The 17,994-nt window shown below is 40.2% G+C and overlaps 1 long non-coding RNA gene across 3 annotated transcripts in view; it reads right to left on the bottom strand.

The window, feature by feature from the left end:
• Positions 1–5,446: 5,446 nt before the first annotated feature.
• Positions 5,447–17,994, bottom strand: part of LOC122238002 — a 32,775-nt gene continuing 20,227 nt past the window's right edge. Inside the window, exons 5-6 of one of the 3 annotated variants that reach the window (XR_006216913.1) lie at positions 8,242–8,390; positions 5,447–5,899 (exon numbers count right to left, since the gene is read on the bottom strand). This is a non-coding gene — a long non-coding RNA (uncharacterized LOC122238002). The remainder of the gene's footprint in view (positions 5,900–8,241; positions 8,391–17,994) is intronic. The other 2 variants (XR_006216915.1, XR_006216914.1) reach the window with 2 other exon arrangements.

Here is a 17,994-nt window from a genome sequence, read left to right as displayed (position 1 = left end):
GCTATGATGGGAAGATCAGTGACCATCTAATTTTAATATTTCTCAGAAATGGGAAAAACTGATTTGTATTTGCCAGAGTCTGATTTATTTCCCAAGATGAAGACATACACAGGATAGAAACAAGTGCGTGTATTAAAAAATGAAGGGGCAAATGTGGCCCTGGGTCCCCCCTAAATTTTCAGCTCTCTTTTTACCTGTTTGCTGGAAAACTGTTAACAATTTAGCCCTTAAAAAAAATAATAACAACACCCTACCTCCCACTGTTTGTCTTGAACAAAGGATTGTATCAGACTCCCCTTGAGAACAGCTGCTGCTTTTTGCGCTGCTAGGATTAGTGCAAACGAACCTCCCCCAGGACATTTGAGGGAGTTGGCAAATGTTGCCCTGTCTACCTTGGGTGTTATAGAGGCACCCCTGCAGTGGTTTCAGACAGCGTGCCTGTAACGTTGGCCTGCAGTCAATAAATATTTCATGTCTCTTGACCCGAGGGTATGTTCAGGGACCACCCTGCAAGTATCTGCCTCTGTGGTCACAGCTCCGTGCCGTGGGCGTAAAGGTGGGTGTTGAGCCAGAGGCAGGATGTACAGGCAGGATCCAATGTGGTTAAAATTTGGGATCACTGGTCTGGCTGTAGGGGATCTGGAGACTTCTTCATGTCAACACTCATTCTGGGAGGAGAAGCATGTCCACCAGTAGGTTATCGTCAGGCATCAGCGTGACTCACTCAAGGGTTAATGGAAGGAAGCATTCATAAGAGGTGAGGTTGCAGGTTAAGAGAGAAATAGAGGCCTTTTGTACTCCTCACCAGGCTTTCATGGTTAAGGCAACTACAATGTTGTCTGCCCTGTAGGAAGGGTCCTCAAAGTTCCCAAAAAGGGAGGACCGAAGTGGGAAGGGATCCATGCCTCCTTAACTCTTTAAAACATGTCATGAGTTGTGCATCAAAACAATAGAGCACCAAGTAAATACCTGATGAGCTGCATGATTCAGGGTTTGCTCAAGTCTCTAACTGCTTAATAAAGACACCCAAAGGCCAGAGAAAGTAGAGCCAGTTTTGTATCACTAGAGAGAATAAGAGGAAAAGTGAAAATGACATGTCAGCTAATGGAGGGTGGGTCTAGCTGTTATAAATTATAATTTGGATGGCTTGCTTATTTATTTCCTGCTTGTTTGTTTTTTATGGACATTGGATGAGTACCTACTGTACACCTAATATAGTACAAAGGATTGGGTAACCAGAGAGAAATAAGGCATGGTTTCTTCCTTCAAGAAGCTTAAAGTGTAGGGGTGCCTGGCTGGATCAGTAGGTAGAGCATGTGACTCTCATTTTTAATTTTTTAATGTTTATTTACTTTTGAGACAGAGAGAGACAGAGTATGAGTTGGGGGGGGGGGTGGTGCAGAGAGAGAGGGAGACACCGAATCTGAAGCAGGCTCCAGGCTCTGAGCTGTCAACACAAGCCTGACACGGGGCTCAAACTTGTCAACTGCGAGATTAGGACCCGAGCGAAGTCAGACACTCAACAGACTGGGCCACCAAGGCGTCCCTAGCATGTGACTCTTAATCTGAGGATTATGAGTTCAAGCTTCACATGGGTCATGGAGCTTACTTAGGAAAAAAGAAGAAGAAGAAGAAGAAGAAGAAGAAGAAGAAGAAGAAGAAGAAGGAGAAGGAGAAGAAGAAAGAAGAAGAAAGAGAAAAAGAAGAAGGAGCTTAAAGTCTAAATGGGAAGATGTACAATTAAAGAAATAAGCCCCATACATCCTATGGGGGAGGGGCTGGGCTCAGCAGGCAATAGTATTAGTGTTAGCGACTTGACTATAATAACTACTACGACCACCTTATGTTTGAACAGCACATTCCAGTTTAGCACTTTTTGTTTGCAGAATGTATTTAACTACCTTATCTATTTAGATATAGAAGGACATCATCTAAAAAGAAATGAGAGGTGCTTGGGTGGCTCAGTTGGTTAAGCCAACTCTTGATTTTGGCTTAGGTCATGATCCCAGGGTCATGGGACACAGCCCCACGTTGGGCTCTGCACTGAGCATGGAGCCTGTCTAAGATTCTCTCTCTCTCTCATTCTCTCTCTGTCTCTCTCTAAAATAAATAAATAAATAAAAACTTTTAAAAAAATAAAGAGAAATGAATAGCTTCTGAAGCGTTAGCATTGAACTTTGGATACTGCGGTGCTCTGTGCAGGTTTCCTCTTCAGTTCCGGGACACTCATTCCCAGCTGCCGGAGGCTGTGTCCCTGGACCTTGAGGAACCACCCTGTCCTGTCCCAGGTTACTCCTATTTCCAGAGGCACCCTGACACCAATGACTGGCTGATTCAGAGATACAATGGCCTGGCCCACTTACCGCAGTCTGTAACACATATAGGGCCATCCTAGCTTCAAAGCACTGCTAGGATCAGCTGAAGTCTCTGTCGTAACTGTACACAGGATCACCTTCTCCTTCTACCCTGCCGTCTCCACTTTGGAATCGGTGAGGATGCAGACAAAATACAACAGGCTCCGTTAAAAAGTGAAAAGGTAATAAACTAGCTAAAAAGTGAATGCTGTTTTAGTGTGATATATTTAAATATTGCACGGGCATCCTGTATTTTTACTGATTACATTTGGCCACTATATTTACAGGTATAACACAAGAGCCCTCCCTAGATAACCTGAGCGCTATTCTCCGCCACAGATTGTTTACAGGAAATTCATTCTCTAGGAAAGTTATTTTGGTCGATAAGCACCATGGGGAACCCCAGACTAAAAGGAAAACTCAGAGGGGAACAAGAAGAGGATCTGGAAAGATCTTTCACATTCGGGGGGGACACATTTCAAGACTCTCCTGTTCTAAGCAATGACAAATTCAGAAGTGTCAGTGGCTATACAGACCCTAAAATGTTATTTATTCCACGTGTGATCTCGAGGCTTTAACTCTTGGCTCTACCGCACAAGATATTAGCTATGAGTCTGTGTGTGTATATGTATTATACCAAAGCACATGGACTGTATGTCCTAAAATAATACAGGGCATGTAATCAGTTTGTGACTAACCAGTCTGAAAGTCTCTTTGAGAGTCGATCACTTCCTCCTTCAGGGAACATATTTTTTTTTACAAATTTTCCAAAGTGCCACAAGCTCCTGGTCTTTTGGCAGCTCAGTGGCTGTTCTGTCCTTGTCTCTTCATCTAACTCTGCTTCCACCTGGTCTCTAAACCATGCAGGACCCCAGGGCTGTTTCTGGCTCTTTTCTGTTCTCTTTCTCTGAACTCACTCCCTATGTGACCTCACCTCTGCTCTAAGCGCTCTCTCTGTGCTGATGACTCCCCAAATCTAAATCCCCAGCCTCCACTTCTCCCAGAATTCCAGGTTCACAAGCTCGCTGCCTACTCCACATTACCACTTGTGTGTCTAACAAGAATCTCAAACCTAGCATGTCCAGAACTCAACTCTTGTTCCCAAACCGGTTAATCTTCCTGACTTCCACAGGTTAATAAACAGCATGATGGTTTATTTATTCAGTGCCTTGAGCCAAAAATCTAGGAATCATTCTTGTGCCTTCTCTTTTCCTCATAACCCTCATCCAAGCCCCCGGTGACTCCTTTGCCTAAACCTTCAGAATAAATTCTAAATCTCACCACTTCTCTCTGTTCTATACCTCAGTCCAAGCTACCCTCTTCTCTACCTTGATCCAATGCTACAGCCTCCCAACTGGTCTCCCTTCTTCCCACTGGCATAGATTTTATAGAGAAGTCAGAATGAAATTTTTAAAACATAAATCATGTCATTCTTTGGCTGAGAACACTCCAGTAGCTTCCCAGCCCACTAGACTGGATCTGGTCCCTCCTTCGCTCTCCTATCACATCTCCTGCTCTCCGTGCACCTCAGGGTTCTAACCACAGCGGACTGGGCTGCTGTCCCTCCAGCTCTTCACTGACCCCTCTCCTTGGAGATGCTTTCCTTCACCACTCTGTCTATAGAGTCTCTTCCCCAACTTATTCGGTTCCGTCCCCATCTTATTCTCTTTAGGTCATTTTTCACACTCCTTAATAATCTTGTATTCCCCTGTGTTTACTGGTTTCCCCAGGGGAATGTGTGTCATGCCCTCAGTAGACTGTAAGTACCTTGAATACTCGATATTTATTGATTGAATGAATGCAGCCAGCTGTGTTATAGCATTTGCTTTGAGCATATTAATTTGTTCTCACGTGATTGCTATATAATGGAGCAATGTGAGCATGATGTGAATTTTTGGTTTGCTTATGTGATTTCATCTGTCAGAAATACTAGGCATTTCAGCTCAATGAGGCAGCAGAGGAATACACTACATATACTACACCTGCGTCATGAGGTCGGTTAGCCACACCTGCCCTCGTCTGGTTTTACGACTTTCCACCTGATTTCTTTCAACCATGTCATGGACTGAATTGTGCGCCACCCCCCCCCCCCCATTCATATATCAAAGCCCTAACTCCCAATGTGACTATATTTGGAGATAGAGCTTTCAAGGAGATAATTAAGGTTAAATGAGGTCGTAAGAGTGGGGCCCTAATCTCATAGGACTGGTATCCTTGTAAGAGGCAGAGCCACCAGAGTTCACGCTCCTGCCTCTCCCCCCCACATAAGAAGAAAGGCCACGTGAAGACAAAGTAAGAAGGCACTTGTCTGTGTGAAACCACTTAAAAGCATAAAGTTAAAACAAAAATCAAAATGGCTGCACTGATTCAGCCAGGCTTGATTTTACACTAACTTTTTTCCTCTCTTCGGCCAACCTCCCCTGCTCCTTTCTGAGCCTTTTGTTTCTGGAACCCCTATACCACCCTGAAAACAAGCCAGGAGGCTGGCCACACATATGCAATTCCTGTCGAAACGGGCTAGGTCCTGCAATTCCCTATAAATGCCCCCAGCCCCTTCCTCCTGGCGGGTATGCAGTTTTGAAGGCCGTAGCTTGCTGCAGCCTCCTTTGCCCAGCAAAGCAATAAACTATCTTCCTTCTTTATCCACAAACTCTGCTTCCTCATGTTACATATTTCAACTCCTGAGCACAGAAGTCAGTTTTCCAACAACATGGAAGCCAGGAAGAGAATTTCTCCAGAAACAAAATCTGTTAGAACCTTGATCTAGGACTTTCAGCCTCTAGATCTGTGAGAAAATAAATTTCTGTTGTTTAAGCTACTGACTCTGTAGTATTTTGTTATGAGAGCACTAGCCGACTAAGGCAAACCGCTTGACGGTAACTCACAAGCTACTACTCTTCCCGCAGCCAGCACCCTCCCTCCTTTTAATTTTTTCCTCCTCTTTCCCTTCTGCCTTTTTCTCGCTCATCCTCTCTGTTCTCTATTCTTTTTTCATCGTCTCTTATGTGATAAAAGTTTTGTCTCACTTTTTTTTCCTTTCTTTTTCTCTGTTACATTGGGAGCTTAAGTAAACAACAAACATAAGACCTTCGTGAAAGTAAAATGCCACATTTATTATAGTATTTATTATTTTTTAACTATGTAACATGCATGAACTGTACTGTCATTTTTTATTAGGTTTCTATCCTCATTTACGTGTTTCTCGTAAAGTTTTGAGTGCTGTGTTCCCAGCCCCATTTTCTCATGGGTCCCGGGGTCTTTACTGCACAATTCTGCATATTGCAGTGAGTTTTAGAAATCGCATATGCTGGGTTATATCAGAAATGGCTCTTTTATCCTCCCAGAAAATCAGAGTTAGAAAAGCTGATTTTACAGATAAAGCAAAAAGATTGAAGCATTATGCGTAAGTCACAACGTGTTCTTATTTACTGTGCCAGGCACACTTCTGTCTTGTATCTTCTGATATTCATCCTTAGTTTTCACCTCTGGCAACCATCTTTAATCTGATCGTGTTCAAATTAAGTCGTCTTGCTGTGTAATATTTGCTGTGGCAAAAGAAGTGAGGATATGACTTAGATAATTTAGGTCTGATGTCTACCACTAACAATGCAGTAAGGATTCAAATTTTCAGCGGTATATCCTTATTACTGGACTCAGCAAACTGGGCTGACAACTGCCTAATCTCCATGCTTTATTTTATTTTGTAGGTCAAATATAGATTCATTATTAAATAATATCAGTTTCAAATTATATAGGTCAGCCGCAAATAAAAATAGATTTATATATAAAAAAGCCATTTTATTATTATTTTAAGGAACCACACATTTTATTATTAGATAGTATTTTTCAAACATGTACTACATGCAGATATGTAAAAATGACTGAGGATGACTTAATTCTTCCTTTGGTTGTTTCATGTATATTGTTGCCAAAACTGGGAGCCATTTGGCATCACTGCTCTATAATGGGAAGAACTGAGACTGGCAGACGGAGGTCTGTGTCCTGACCTCAGCACTTCCATGAATTCACTAGAAGGGTTTGAACTTGTTAATGGGGCTTAACTTGATGATTTGTAAGGTTCCTCTGCAAAGTGAGCAGGTGTATTAGGGCTCTCCAGAGAAACAGGATATTTATATTTATATTTATATTTATATTTATATTTATGTCTATGTCTATATCTATGTCTATGTCTATATTTGTCTATATCCAAAGATATATATCTCTATCTATCTAAGAGATATATTATAGGAATTGGCTCATGTAATTATGAAGGCCTAGAATCCCATAATCTGCTATCTGTAAGCAGAAGTACCCACCTCAAACAGAGAGATTGAATTTATACTCTCTCAATCTTCTTGTTCTTTGTGGGCCCTCAATGGATTGCATGATGCCCCATCCAATTGGGCAGGGCTATCTTCTTTACTTGGTCTACCAACTCAAATGCTACTTTCTTCCAGAAACATTGTCACTCAGAAATAATGTCTTATCAGTTTTCTGGGCATCCCTTAGCCCAGTCTAATTTCCAGATAAAATTAACCATCTCAGCTAGGTTTTCTGCTGCTTCCCCTTCAGCTCACTTTCCAGATTGGCTGCATTTAGAGCTGTCCTCTGTTCAGATTGTAAATCATGGAGAACTCTGTTCTTTCACCAAAACTTCTGAGACTTCTGCAAGCTCCCTTTAGAAAGGCCCTAGTGGGGGCGCTGTCTGGTGGCTTAGTCAGTTGAGTGTCCGAGTTCGACTCAGGTCAGGATCTTGCATTCATGGGTTCAAGCCCTGCATGGGGCTCTGAGCTGTCAGTTCAGAGCCTCGAACCTGCTTCAGATTCTGTGTCTTCCTCTCTCTGCCCCTCCTCTGCTCACACTCTGTCTCTCTCTGTCTCTCAAAAACGAAAATAAAAAAGCATGAAAACCAAAGAAAGAAAGAAAGAAAGGTCCTAGTGGACAGAGAGGCACAAGAAAAAGTCTTTTGTAAGAACACACAGTTCTTGAAACTTTTGAATGTGGTGCACGTAGGAATGAACAATCTAATAGTTACAGACTACTGACAAGGGAGGAGAGGATGACAATAATACATGGTTAATTTGATCAGTAATGTTAATTGAGTGAATGAAAAAAATGGACAAACATTTCTTCCTTTGCTGCTATAGGCCAACTGTCAAAGGTCTTTCAACCTCATTCCACTCTGGAGTAGAAGGAGCGGATGAGATCATTGCAATGTAGAGATAAGCAAAACCTTTAAACTCTCCCAGTAGATTAAAATTTTTTTTCAATGTGACTCGCAAAATAGGTCACATATCTTAGCTGAGCTACCATTAATCTACTGATATATAAGCTCATCTCTCTCTCTCTCTCTCTCTCTCTCTCTCTCTTTATTTATTTATTTTGAGAGAGAGCAAGACAGAGAAAGCACAAGTCGGGGAGAGACATAGAGAGAAGCAGAGAGAGAATTGCAAGGAGGCTCCACACTGTCAGTACAGAGTCCATCATGGGGCTTGAAATCATGAACCACAAGATCATGACCTGGGCTGAAATCAAGAGTCGGGAGCCCCCAGGCACCCCTAAGCTCATTTCTAAGACTCTTTTATTCCTTCTGAGAGTGAATTCTTTCCAAATGAAAAGAAAGGGAGAAAAAAAAAAATCTAACAGTTATAAACACAAAAATGACCAAAAAAAAAAAAAAAAGGCAAAAAATAAATGTATACACTGAGGTACATAAGCAAGTTGGATTAAATTGCCTCTAAGGCACTATCCAAATGTAAGCTTTTAAAAAAATACGTAAAACTTACTAGTTGTAAACATGTTGATTGATTGGCTGCTACATAAATTGGAATTTATGTCATTTGTTCAAAATCTCACAGAAGTGGAAAACCACGGTAATAACACTCACAGGAAATGATCTTACGATGTGCTTAAATATTGCAGTGATAAGCCATACATTCAATAGTGAGGTACTCATTCAGAAAGCTTGTGATCTTGTCTCCGGGAGGGCTGTTAGGATTAATTTTCCACAGATCTTGAGTTGAGGAAATGAGAACACTATTGTTAAGGACAACAAAAACAAAATGAGCAAACTGTTGAATTCTACAAAAGATGGTCTGTTTTGTCTTCAAAATACAGTAGGGGGCAAAGGAAAGGGCACTTTAAGAAAAATGACATGCATATTTTTAGCAGAAGTTACGACCACTCATGTGATTCAACATAAAATATGTCATATCTACATAATAGCTTCATGCTTGCTATTGTGCTAATTGAACTGTACTTTTGATGCATTCTCTATTCATGTTAAAGTGTGGGTAACAAATGATAGAGGTCAACAGTCACGGCAATTGAACATTCTGAGTATCTTTCTTCTGTGACTCTGAGTCAGTCTCCTCAGTGGATTACTAAACACATTCCAGAAATCTCATAAGTTACTACTGGTCTAAAAATGGATATAATTAAAGACGAGTAAACCTACCGCAGAGGCTGATGTAATCTTTTAGGGTAATTAACACAAACTATTTACAATGGACTTTTATTCTACTTTTCTAAAGATTGCATATATGTTACTACAAGTTCATATGGCTTACCATTACAAAAGTGACCCTCCCCCCGCCCCCCCTAACGTGCTCCTGCAAAGAAAAGATACCTGCATTGTAACTGTTCTACAGGAGGTAACATCAGTAACAACGGTTGTAACTTTGACCAGTGCCAGAAGATAGAGGAATCTTTCATGAATTTCGTTACTTTAAGGATTTACCAGTAGATACACCTCTGGGTTTAGGAGTACTATGATTTGGAGCAGTAACTTCCAAAGTCTAAGATCTAATAGTCTCAACGAGGCTGCTTTTATTGCCATGACACTTGCTGCTTTCCATGGTGTGGGGAGAGGTGGTTCAGTCCTAAAATCCTCCTTCTTTTCACACCTGAGAGAGTTTTATTAAAATATAGAAAAAAAAGTTCCTTTTTTGCTATTTCCTAATTTTAACTCGGACACTAACTTTCCACAGTAAGGTTTTCTAGTCTCTGCGGACTTACTAAAAACTCTGTGAAATAGGACACTTCTGGATAATTGATAATCTTTTCTTTCATAATTGACCATTACTTCTTACAGGCCAGGTGTTGTGCCCAGTGCTTTTGCCCTCTCTCTTCAGCCCTCACAACTACTTCACGTGAATGAGTAATTTCCCACTTTTCAGGCTGATGAAATCAGAGGCAGAGGGATTATATCAATCTCCTCAGATCACAAGGCAAAGATGAGAATCAAATCAGCCTTGGTTTCTTTGTTTGTATTCCTGGCTTTAGCTTATACGGTATATTCATCCTTGGAACTCTGTTATATATTGCATGGTTCAAAACCTAAATGTTCCCTTCTCTATTGGGGCTTAGAAAAGAACAAATGGTCAGATGTAAGTTTGTTTCTCTGAGCCTGAGCACGGAGAGTATAAGGATTCATGTGCTGGCATATATGAGGGGTGCACTGAGCCCTGGGGAATAACTGGACAAAATGAGAGGTTAGCTATGGATTACAGGTATTGAATTGGCCTGCTTTAATTACCTCATACCTTAAGAGGTGTCCATGGGATCTTTAGTGTACTGAATTCCTATGACTTGTCCATTCTGACCCTTGATGAAGAACACAGAAGTTTTCTTTCCATAATCACACCTAGAGTCATGCCTATATGTCCTGTCATATCAGGGATTAAAATAACCTTTGATTTTTTTTTTTATTAGAGCAAAACAACAACAACAAAAAAAAAACACCCACAAACAAACAAACAAAAGAACCCAAATTGTAGAAATTAATAGTCACAAAACCCAGGACACAAATCCTGTCTTTGAGATCCTTTATTCTCACTATAATTTGACCTGATTGTGACTTAGGAGTAGTGGAGATTATTTTCCTTTTTCTGAGCTGTCAAAATTCAGTTGATACATCACAGATCCCTAAAGCTATGTAGGGAACTCTTCCCTTAATTCCACCCGCTTCATTTCTAAGCATCTGTAATAGTCACAGCTGGGTTCAGTGAGAGTTCTGCTTGCCATGAGTGTGAGATCATGCCCTAAGTAATTACGGTGAGCGTGCAGTGAAAATATGTGGTGAGTATAATGTCAGGAAATCATGCAAATTTTATTATCATCAGTGAAGTGGTGGCTGGTGGAGAACTTGTCAGTATTTGCAACTTGAAGCCTCTAATTACCTTGATTTACTTGTAGTACCATTCATAACCTTGCTGCCGTGCTGTTCCTGACAGCACTTTTGCATTTTACAAGAAAGGAATAATGCCACATAAATAATTTAAAAACAATAAATCATTTAGAGTGGCTTTAAACCAAAACCTAATGCAGTAGCTGGCTGAGTTCTTGCTACATTTGACAGGTAGCTGGCATGCAGAATTCATCCATGCATTATAAGCATTTACTTTTAAAATTCACAAATCCAAAACAGGATGGAAGAAACAAAAATGTGACCTAACCTCCTCTATCCTGAATAGTCCAGGTCACCTTTCTGAGGCCAAATGGGAAATGGAGACATGAAGGTCTTTATAGAACAATTCTCCTTAAAACACAGATTTGCTGAGTTATGCTAGGTAAATGAGTAATTAAGACCGATTCTCCTCCAGCAGAGCTGAGTGTTGGAGGAGTACATAAACATGCCTGTGGCAACATCCCCACCCCCACCCACACAAGAGCTGGAGGGGAGAGCCTGGGAAGGTTGGGGAGCAGGATGAGAGAACAAGCTGATATGCAACCAGTTCCCACCTACTCTCAGGGGAGGACACAGCTCTTTCTCTCTGGTCATTTCTATTCACACAAGACAAAGCAGATAATGAAAAGCAAAACCCATGGAGAAAAGCTTCTACTTAAGAAAAAGGTAAGACTGCTTCCATTATGCCGGAGGGAGAGCTGGGTCTGCCAGCTGCCTTTGGACAATTGAGTTCCTACTGGGTGCCAAGCAGGTCATTATCTCTTTTAATCCTCACAACAATTCTCTGAGGTAGGTATGATTATCCCCTTTTATAGATAAGGACAAAACCTGAGTTAGATTAAGTAATTTGCCTGAGATCACCAGCTAGGAAGGGACTATCAGAATGAAGTCTGAATCTGACTCAGGCAACACCCTCCCTCCATCATCCCCTGCTTTGCCACACCCACCTCTCCTCCCAAACCTGATTTATTCTTAACCCCATCTATAAATTCATTTAGATTTTTGACATTTGTGAGGACCATTCACAATGGTGGAGTCCCAGGGGTAAGAAGGCAGCCTGAAAGTCACCAGTAAGGTGATGTCTAAAACATCCCTCCTCTACCTCTCCCGGAGGGGTCTCCTACCATACTCTGACCTAACAACCCACAAGAGGGCAATGCACGCAGCTCACCCAAAGCAGGTGACCGCTGTGCATTTCTCCTCTATTGATTGCTTCAGCCCCCCAACGGTTATTCTCCCCAAGTTCCCAGCTACCTCGTTTCCCTCGTCAGGTGTTTCTCTTTCAGAGGAGACCTCCCCCAGGCCTGTTAAAGCCCCAAAGTGCTCTTTATTTTTTCTGCACAAATGCCAACATTCAAATATTTCCTCAGGTCAGTGGTTCTCAAAATGTTAGCCTGTCTGAGAATCACTTGGAGGGCTTACTAACTATTGCTGTCTTGTGAATTAAAAATGCTTGATGCTCAGGCCCATAGTATGTGCTTGGTAAATGTCTTCCTTTTCTATTTTAAATTTTAAGTTTTTCCTGATTTAAGTGTATCTCGGTGTTCCACAGGCTTTGGGCATCAGTTTCTACTTACCAGCAGTGAGTTCCTTAATGCATTCAGAAGGAGGAAGGAAAGTCGCGGTGGGGGGGGGGGTGTTCACCCCTTTATTTGTACTGTGTGAAAAAGCAAATGTACATACTTGTGTCCTCTCATGTCTGCATGGCATGCACTAAAGACGTTGTAGCATAACCACAGTTGTGCATCGTTTATGGGAAAATATCATTTCTTAAGAAAGTCACGCAGTTCAAATGTTTTTGAAATGTTGCAAGGAAAAGAGAGGTGCTCTTTAAGAACTAAAAGCAAATGGACGAGTCCAGCTGGTAAAATCTGCTAGAAGCTTTCTATAGCTACTGAGAGGCAAATATATTTGCTTAGAGGTTAGGCACTGATCAGAAGGGAAGCAGGGATAGACTCGGGAGACCTAGTAGTCAAAGAATCTTGCTTTTGGTGGGAAAAGACCACTAGGGAAGAAGGAATCTGGTAGTAATGGTTCTCAAAGTGTGATTCCTGGACCAGCAACACCAGCATCACCTGAGATCTTGACAGAACACATATTCTCTGGTCTCACCCTAAAGCTCCTGAATCAGAAACTGTGGGCATGGGGCCTAGAAATATATGTGTTAGCAAGCCCTCCGCAGGATTCTGATGAATCAGAAAGTTTGACAACACTGGCCTCGAGGAAATTTTTTCAAGAAAGGACCAAAAAGGGTAGAAAGTACATTGACCTGAGATTTTAGTTATGACTGGTCTGTCACTGCCACCAGAGTCTTTCATAAGGACAATGAAAAGCAACAGGAGGACAGAAGTCCAGATGATTCTCAACCCTGGCTGCACATTGGAATCACTGGAGACACTTAAAAAATGCTGTTCCAAAGTGGCTTATGCTGAAAACAGCAAAAAACCAAATACCCTAAAAGACACACAAAACCCCCCACCCTGTGCTACCTCCTAGCCATTCTTATTTCATTGTCCTGAGGTGGGGCCTCAGAGTTCCATATTTTTTTTTTTTAACGTTTATTTATTTTTGAGACAGAGAGACAGAGCATGAACAGGGGAGGGGCAGAGAGAGAGGGAGATACAGAATCTGAAACGGGCTCCAGGCTCTGAGCTGTCAGCACAGAGCCCGACGCGGGGCTCGAACTCACAGACCGTGAGATCATGACCCGAGCCGAAGTCGGATGCTTAACCGACAGAGCCACCCAGGTGCCCCAGAGTTCCATATTTTTAACAGTTCGTCAGATGACTCTAGTGTGGTGGCCTGTGTTGAGAATTATTATTGTTATTTTTAATGTTTTTATTTATTTTTGAGGGGGGGAGGAGTAGAGAGGGGGAGGTCAGAGGATCTGAAGCAGGCTCCACCAGCGAGCTGGATGTGGGGCTCAAACTCATGAAGTGTGGACTCATGACCTGAGCCAAAGTTGGAAGCTCAACTGCCTGAGCCACCCAGGCGCCCCTGTGTTGACAATTACCATTGTAGAGACTTGAAGTCTGGAACACTGCAAAACTTAAAATACCATGACAGAAAGTTAGTCACATTTTCTTAAATTTTCTAAATTTAATTAAGGGCTGGATGATAACAGCTGTCATTTAGCTGAGTTACCAGACCTGTCACGATGAGGAGACGATGTACATTGCAAAGCTACTGCCATTGTTCCTACTGTGACCTGTTAGCAGCCTTTAAAGGTCTGCTGGGCCCATATACAGTAGGGGTGTATACCTTTAAACTGAGCCTGTGGCCCCTTTACAACTATCCTCTGTGTGAGGGGAAAGTAGTGAAGCTCAGGGAAGAAACTTTGGTCTCAGAGTGAGAAAATTCGCACTGGAGCACCTGCCTTACCACTAACAAGCTATACCGCTAGGTCAAATAACTTAAATGCTCCGCACTTGTTTCTTTATCTGTTCCACCCAGTAAGTTTCCTTCCGGCTTAAAAATAAAAGCTTTACTCATGGTTTCTTTTGTTTCAGGAAAAGTGGACATTTTTACATTTATATATTGTTAAGAGACAACCTAGTTCAATGCACCACAGATCTCAACCTTTGAGTGTTATTCCTTTGACTTTTTTAAAAATTAAAGTTAACCTTTCACTTTCTGATACCTTTATGGATGTTCTAAGGGAAATGCAGAAGTTGCCAGAATTACGCTCACACTATGAACTGAGAATGACCACTTTACCTCTTCCAACTGAAAAATCACAAATGACACCAGGTACAATCTGTTAAGTTACCTGGAAAGTCAAGTTTTGATGAAAGAAATGGAATTGGCCATGGAAAGTAAGAAGCTTCCCTGGCTGCCTTTATTTTCAACTACTGTTCGAGGTGTTTATGTTTGATTTCATGATTCTTTTTTACTTTTTATTCTTGAAGCCAACTTATACGCTGAGAAGGGCTTGGCTAAAGCACATTCTTTTCCTCTTATAAATGATGCTCCAGATCGTATGCAATTCTGAGAGGTACCATATGAAGCGTATCACACAATTATTACGGTCCATTCATCATGGTTGGTTTCAACAGCTGGATTTGGAAACCATACAAGGATCAGATTCTAAATGGAGTACTTAGGAAGGAGATAGATATGGCCTCTACCTTTATTGCTCCTGCAGTCTATCCTTTTTGCATTTTAATGTTGTAAATATTTCTTCCGCTGTAGCATAAAACATCTCTCTTTTCCCATCTCTCTCCCATCCCTCCTACCCTCCCTCTTTCCCTCTTACTCTAGCATATCTCCGAGAACTATTAACTCAGAAAAGTTCATTAGAGAGTTTCATATAAACTTTCATTTTGAGGCACAGGTCAACCAATAAATGCCAGTTTTCGATCATATTCTTTTAACAAACCTTGATACACATATATGTCTATCAATACACATATGCACATGTACATGCACACACATACATACGTATGTGCCCCCTCCCCACTTTTGCAACCTCAAGAGAAAAACCATTTTCTTCTCTTTCACTGACGGATGATCTTGGAGGTAGTCAGGTGCTCCAGGACTAGAGGGTGAAGTAGGAAGTCCTGGGCTGGAGGAAACAAGACCTCCTCTAGTTAAAGATGCACAGTACTTTCTAACTAGCATGAAAAAATAACCAATTGTTTTCAGGGAAGATAGAGATATAATGCTGGATTAAAAAAATCTTTTATATAATTGGGATTGAAAAATGATATTGTGATTCAGTAAGCAGAGCCTATGTTGCACCTCTCTCATTTGGATCTATGCGGCTTGCGAAGAATATTTTTCATTAAAATCATATGTTAAAACACATTGAATTTAAAGCCATAGTCTTGAATTGCTGTACCTCAAAGGTTCAAATCAAGTTAAAAAAAATAATCATGTTGCTCTCAATTAAAATAATACCAGTAGGGCACCTGGGTGGCTCAGTCAGTTAAGCGTCAGACTCTTGATTTTGGCTCAGGTCATGTTCTCTGCATTTTGAGATCGAGCCTCATGTTGGGCTCTGTGCTGAGCATGGGGCCTGCTCAGGATTCTCTCTCTCCCTCTCTCTCTGCCCCTCCCCTGTTCACATCCAATCTCTCTCTCTCTCTCAAAATAAGTTTTTTTTTTTTATTAAGACTTTAACAAAAAAAGTAAAATAATATCAGTGAGATCAAAATTATTTGAAGCAGTGATAAATAACAATTATTTAACACATTGTAAGTTACATTTTATCTTTTCAATTTCCAATTCATATATACTTATAATACATGTTATATATAATTAGATAATATGTATTGTATATAAGTATAAATTATATAATCTATTGTATTATGTATACATATATAAATAATGTATTTACATTATAATTATATATAAATCTATTGATATTTCACGTTGATAATGAAAGACCATCTATGTAGGGGACAATCTGTGACAGAAAAGTAATAACAAAAAGATCCCTAAGTAGATGAATTAGGGTATTGGGTTTACCTACAAGTAAAGGCAGTTATTATCCTTTTTTGAAAACTGACAAACCAAAACCCCTACAAATCTTATTGAAGACTTATAAGAAGGTGATTGCTTTCATTCAGCAAGAGAGATGCAAAGGGCATATCAAGATAAATTCTCCAACTATGAGTTTTGAAGTATTTCAAATACATATCAAGAGTTTGACAAATAGAGTTCCTTTATGGTATAATGTGTGTGGTCTCTATGAGACTTGGGGAATCAGATACCTAGGAGACTTCTAAAATTTCATTTTATGCCCACTGACACTCAATCATACCTCTTGCTCTCTTCTTCCATCATATCTGAATATAAACAAAAAATTTCAAGTGAGAGAAATTTCAAGCTAAAAACAAAAATGGATCACTAGGTAGATAGAAATATAGGTGTATGGTTGAGGAATACTTGAACACCCCCACCAAAGTCTCCATACCCTTTGAAACCAACCCTATTAATAAAAACTTATTTGAGCCCATATCCATGATATTATATCTTTATTTATAAATTGTGTAAAGTTACTATCGTACCAATATATAGTTTTCAATAATACTTACTAAAGTAAAATATTTTTATGTTTATAGCATATCCAATGTGACATTTTCCTTGTATTTTTAGCATTTTAATCTACCTTATCATCTTTCCCTATCTTTCATCAGGTGTGAGATGTAATTTTTGTTTACTGAACATTTTCAAGCTCTTACGACTTCCTAGGTACTATGCTAAGAGTTCTAGGTGATACATAGATAAAATGGACTTGTCCTGTCTCATCTAGTGTGTTCCTAGTGCCTGTGAGAAAGACGTACCCTAGCCAGAATAGCAATTTTTGAATTAATGGGGCATATGGTTCAATGTAGGCTGTGGTTTGTTACCTACTAGTCCTTCATCCAAATGCTAAGGTATAAAGTTGGAAATTTTATTTTATATATATGCATAAAATGTATATGCATTAAATAGATATACTATAATATATAGCTATATATATAAATATGTATCTATATATATAAATATATATAGCTATATATATAGCATAGTATATATGTACTTTATAGCTATATAGTATATATAAAATATAATCCCTATTATATATTTATCTTTAAAAAAAATTTAACATTTACTTATATTTGAGAGAGAGAGACCGAGCGCAAGCAAGGGAGGGGCAGAGAGAGAGGGAGACAGAATCTGAAGCAGGGTTCAGGCTCTGAGCTGTCAGCACAGAGCCTGAAGCCGGGCTGGAACTCACCAGCTGTGAGATCATGACTTGAGCCGAAGTTGGACACTTAACCAACTGAGCCACCGAGGCGCCCCTGTATATTTATCTTTTAAATTAAAAAAAAAAAAAACTGTTTATTTATTTTTGAGAGAGAGCTCATGGGGGATTGGGGTAGGGGAGGGGCAATGAGAGGGAGACAGAGGATCTGGCTCTGCGCAGTTGAGCGTGACATGGGGCTCGAGCTCGAGAACCATGAGATCATGACCTGAACGGAAGTCAGACGCTTAACTGACTGAGCTACCGAGGCGCCCCTATTTTTCTTTTAATTTAAAGTGTTTCATTTCCATTACTAGTAGACAGTATCAATGCATATATTGTAAATGAGGAGACTGTAGTGTATTATTAGTTCTTAATCATAAGTAGATGTGAATATAAGACATATAAATTATTTAGATTTTCGGATAGGCTAAGAACAGGATTAAGAAGCAGTCTATTTGAGAACCCTGTGGCAAGCACTGTACTGAATTTTTCTATTGTGCACTTTCTCATCTTATCCTGAAAATACTTCATAAACTAAGTACTTTTCATTACTTTTAGCTTACCAATAAAACAAACAAACAAAAACAGGCTTTAAGAGAGATTCTGTGATTTATCCAATATGACAGTCACAAAAGGGTAGATCTCAGCTTAAAAGTCAGATCAAGATTAAAATTCAGATCATTCTGCATAATAGCTAACTCATTTCTAGATTGATTTTC

The sequence above is a fragment of the Panthera tigris genome, chromosome B1, assembly GCF_018350195.1.
Source record: "Panthera tigris isolate Pti1 chromosome B1, P.tigris_Pti1_mat1.1, whole genome shotgun sequence".
Classification (NCBI taxonomy): Eukaryota; Metazoa; Chordata; class Mammalia; order Carnivora; family Felidae; genus Panthera; species Panthera tigris.
Note: the sequence above shows the minus strand (reverse complement) of the source record. Positions and strands in the feature narration are given on the sequence as shown.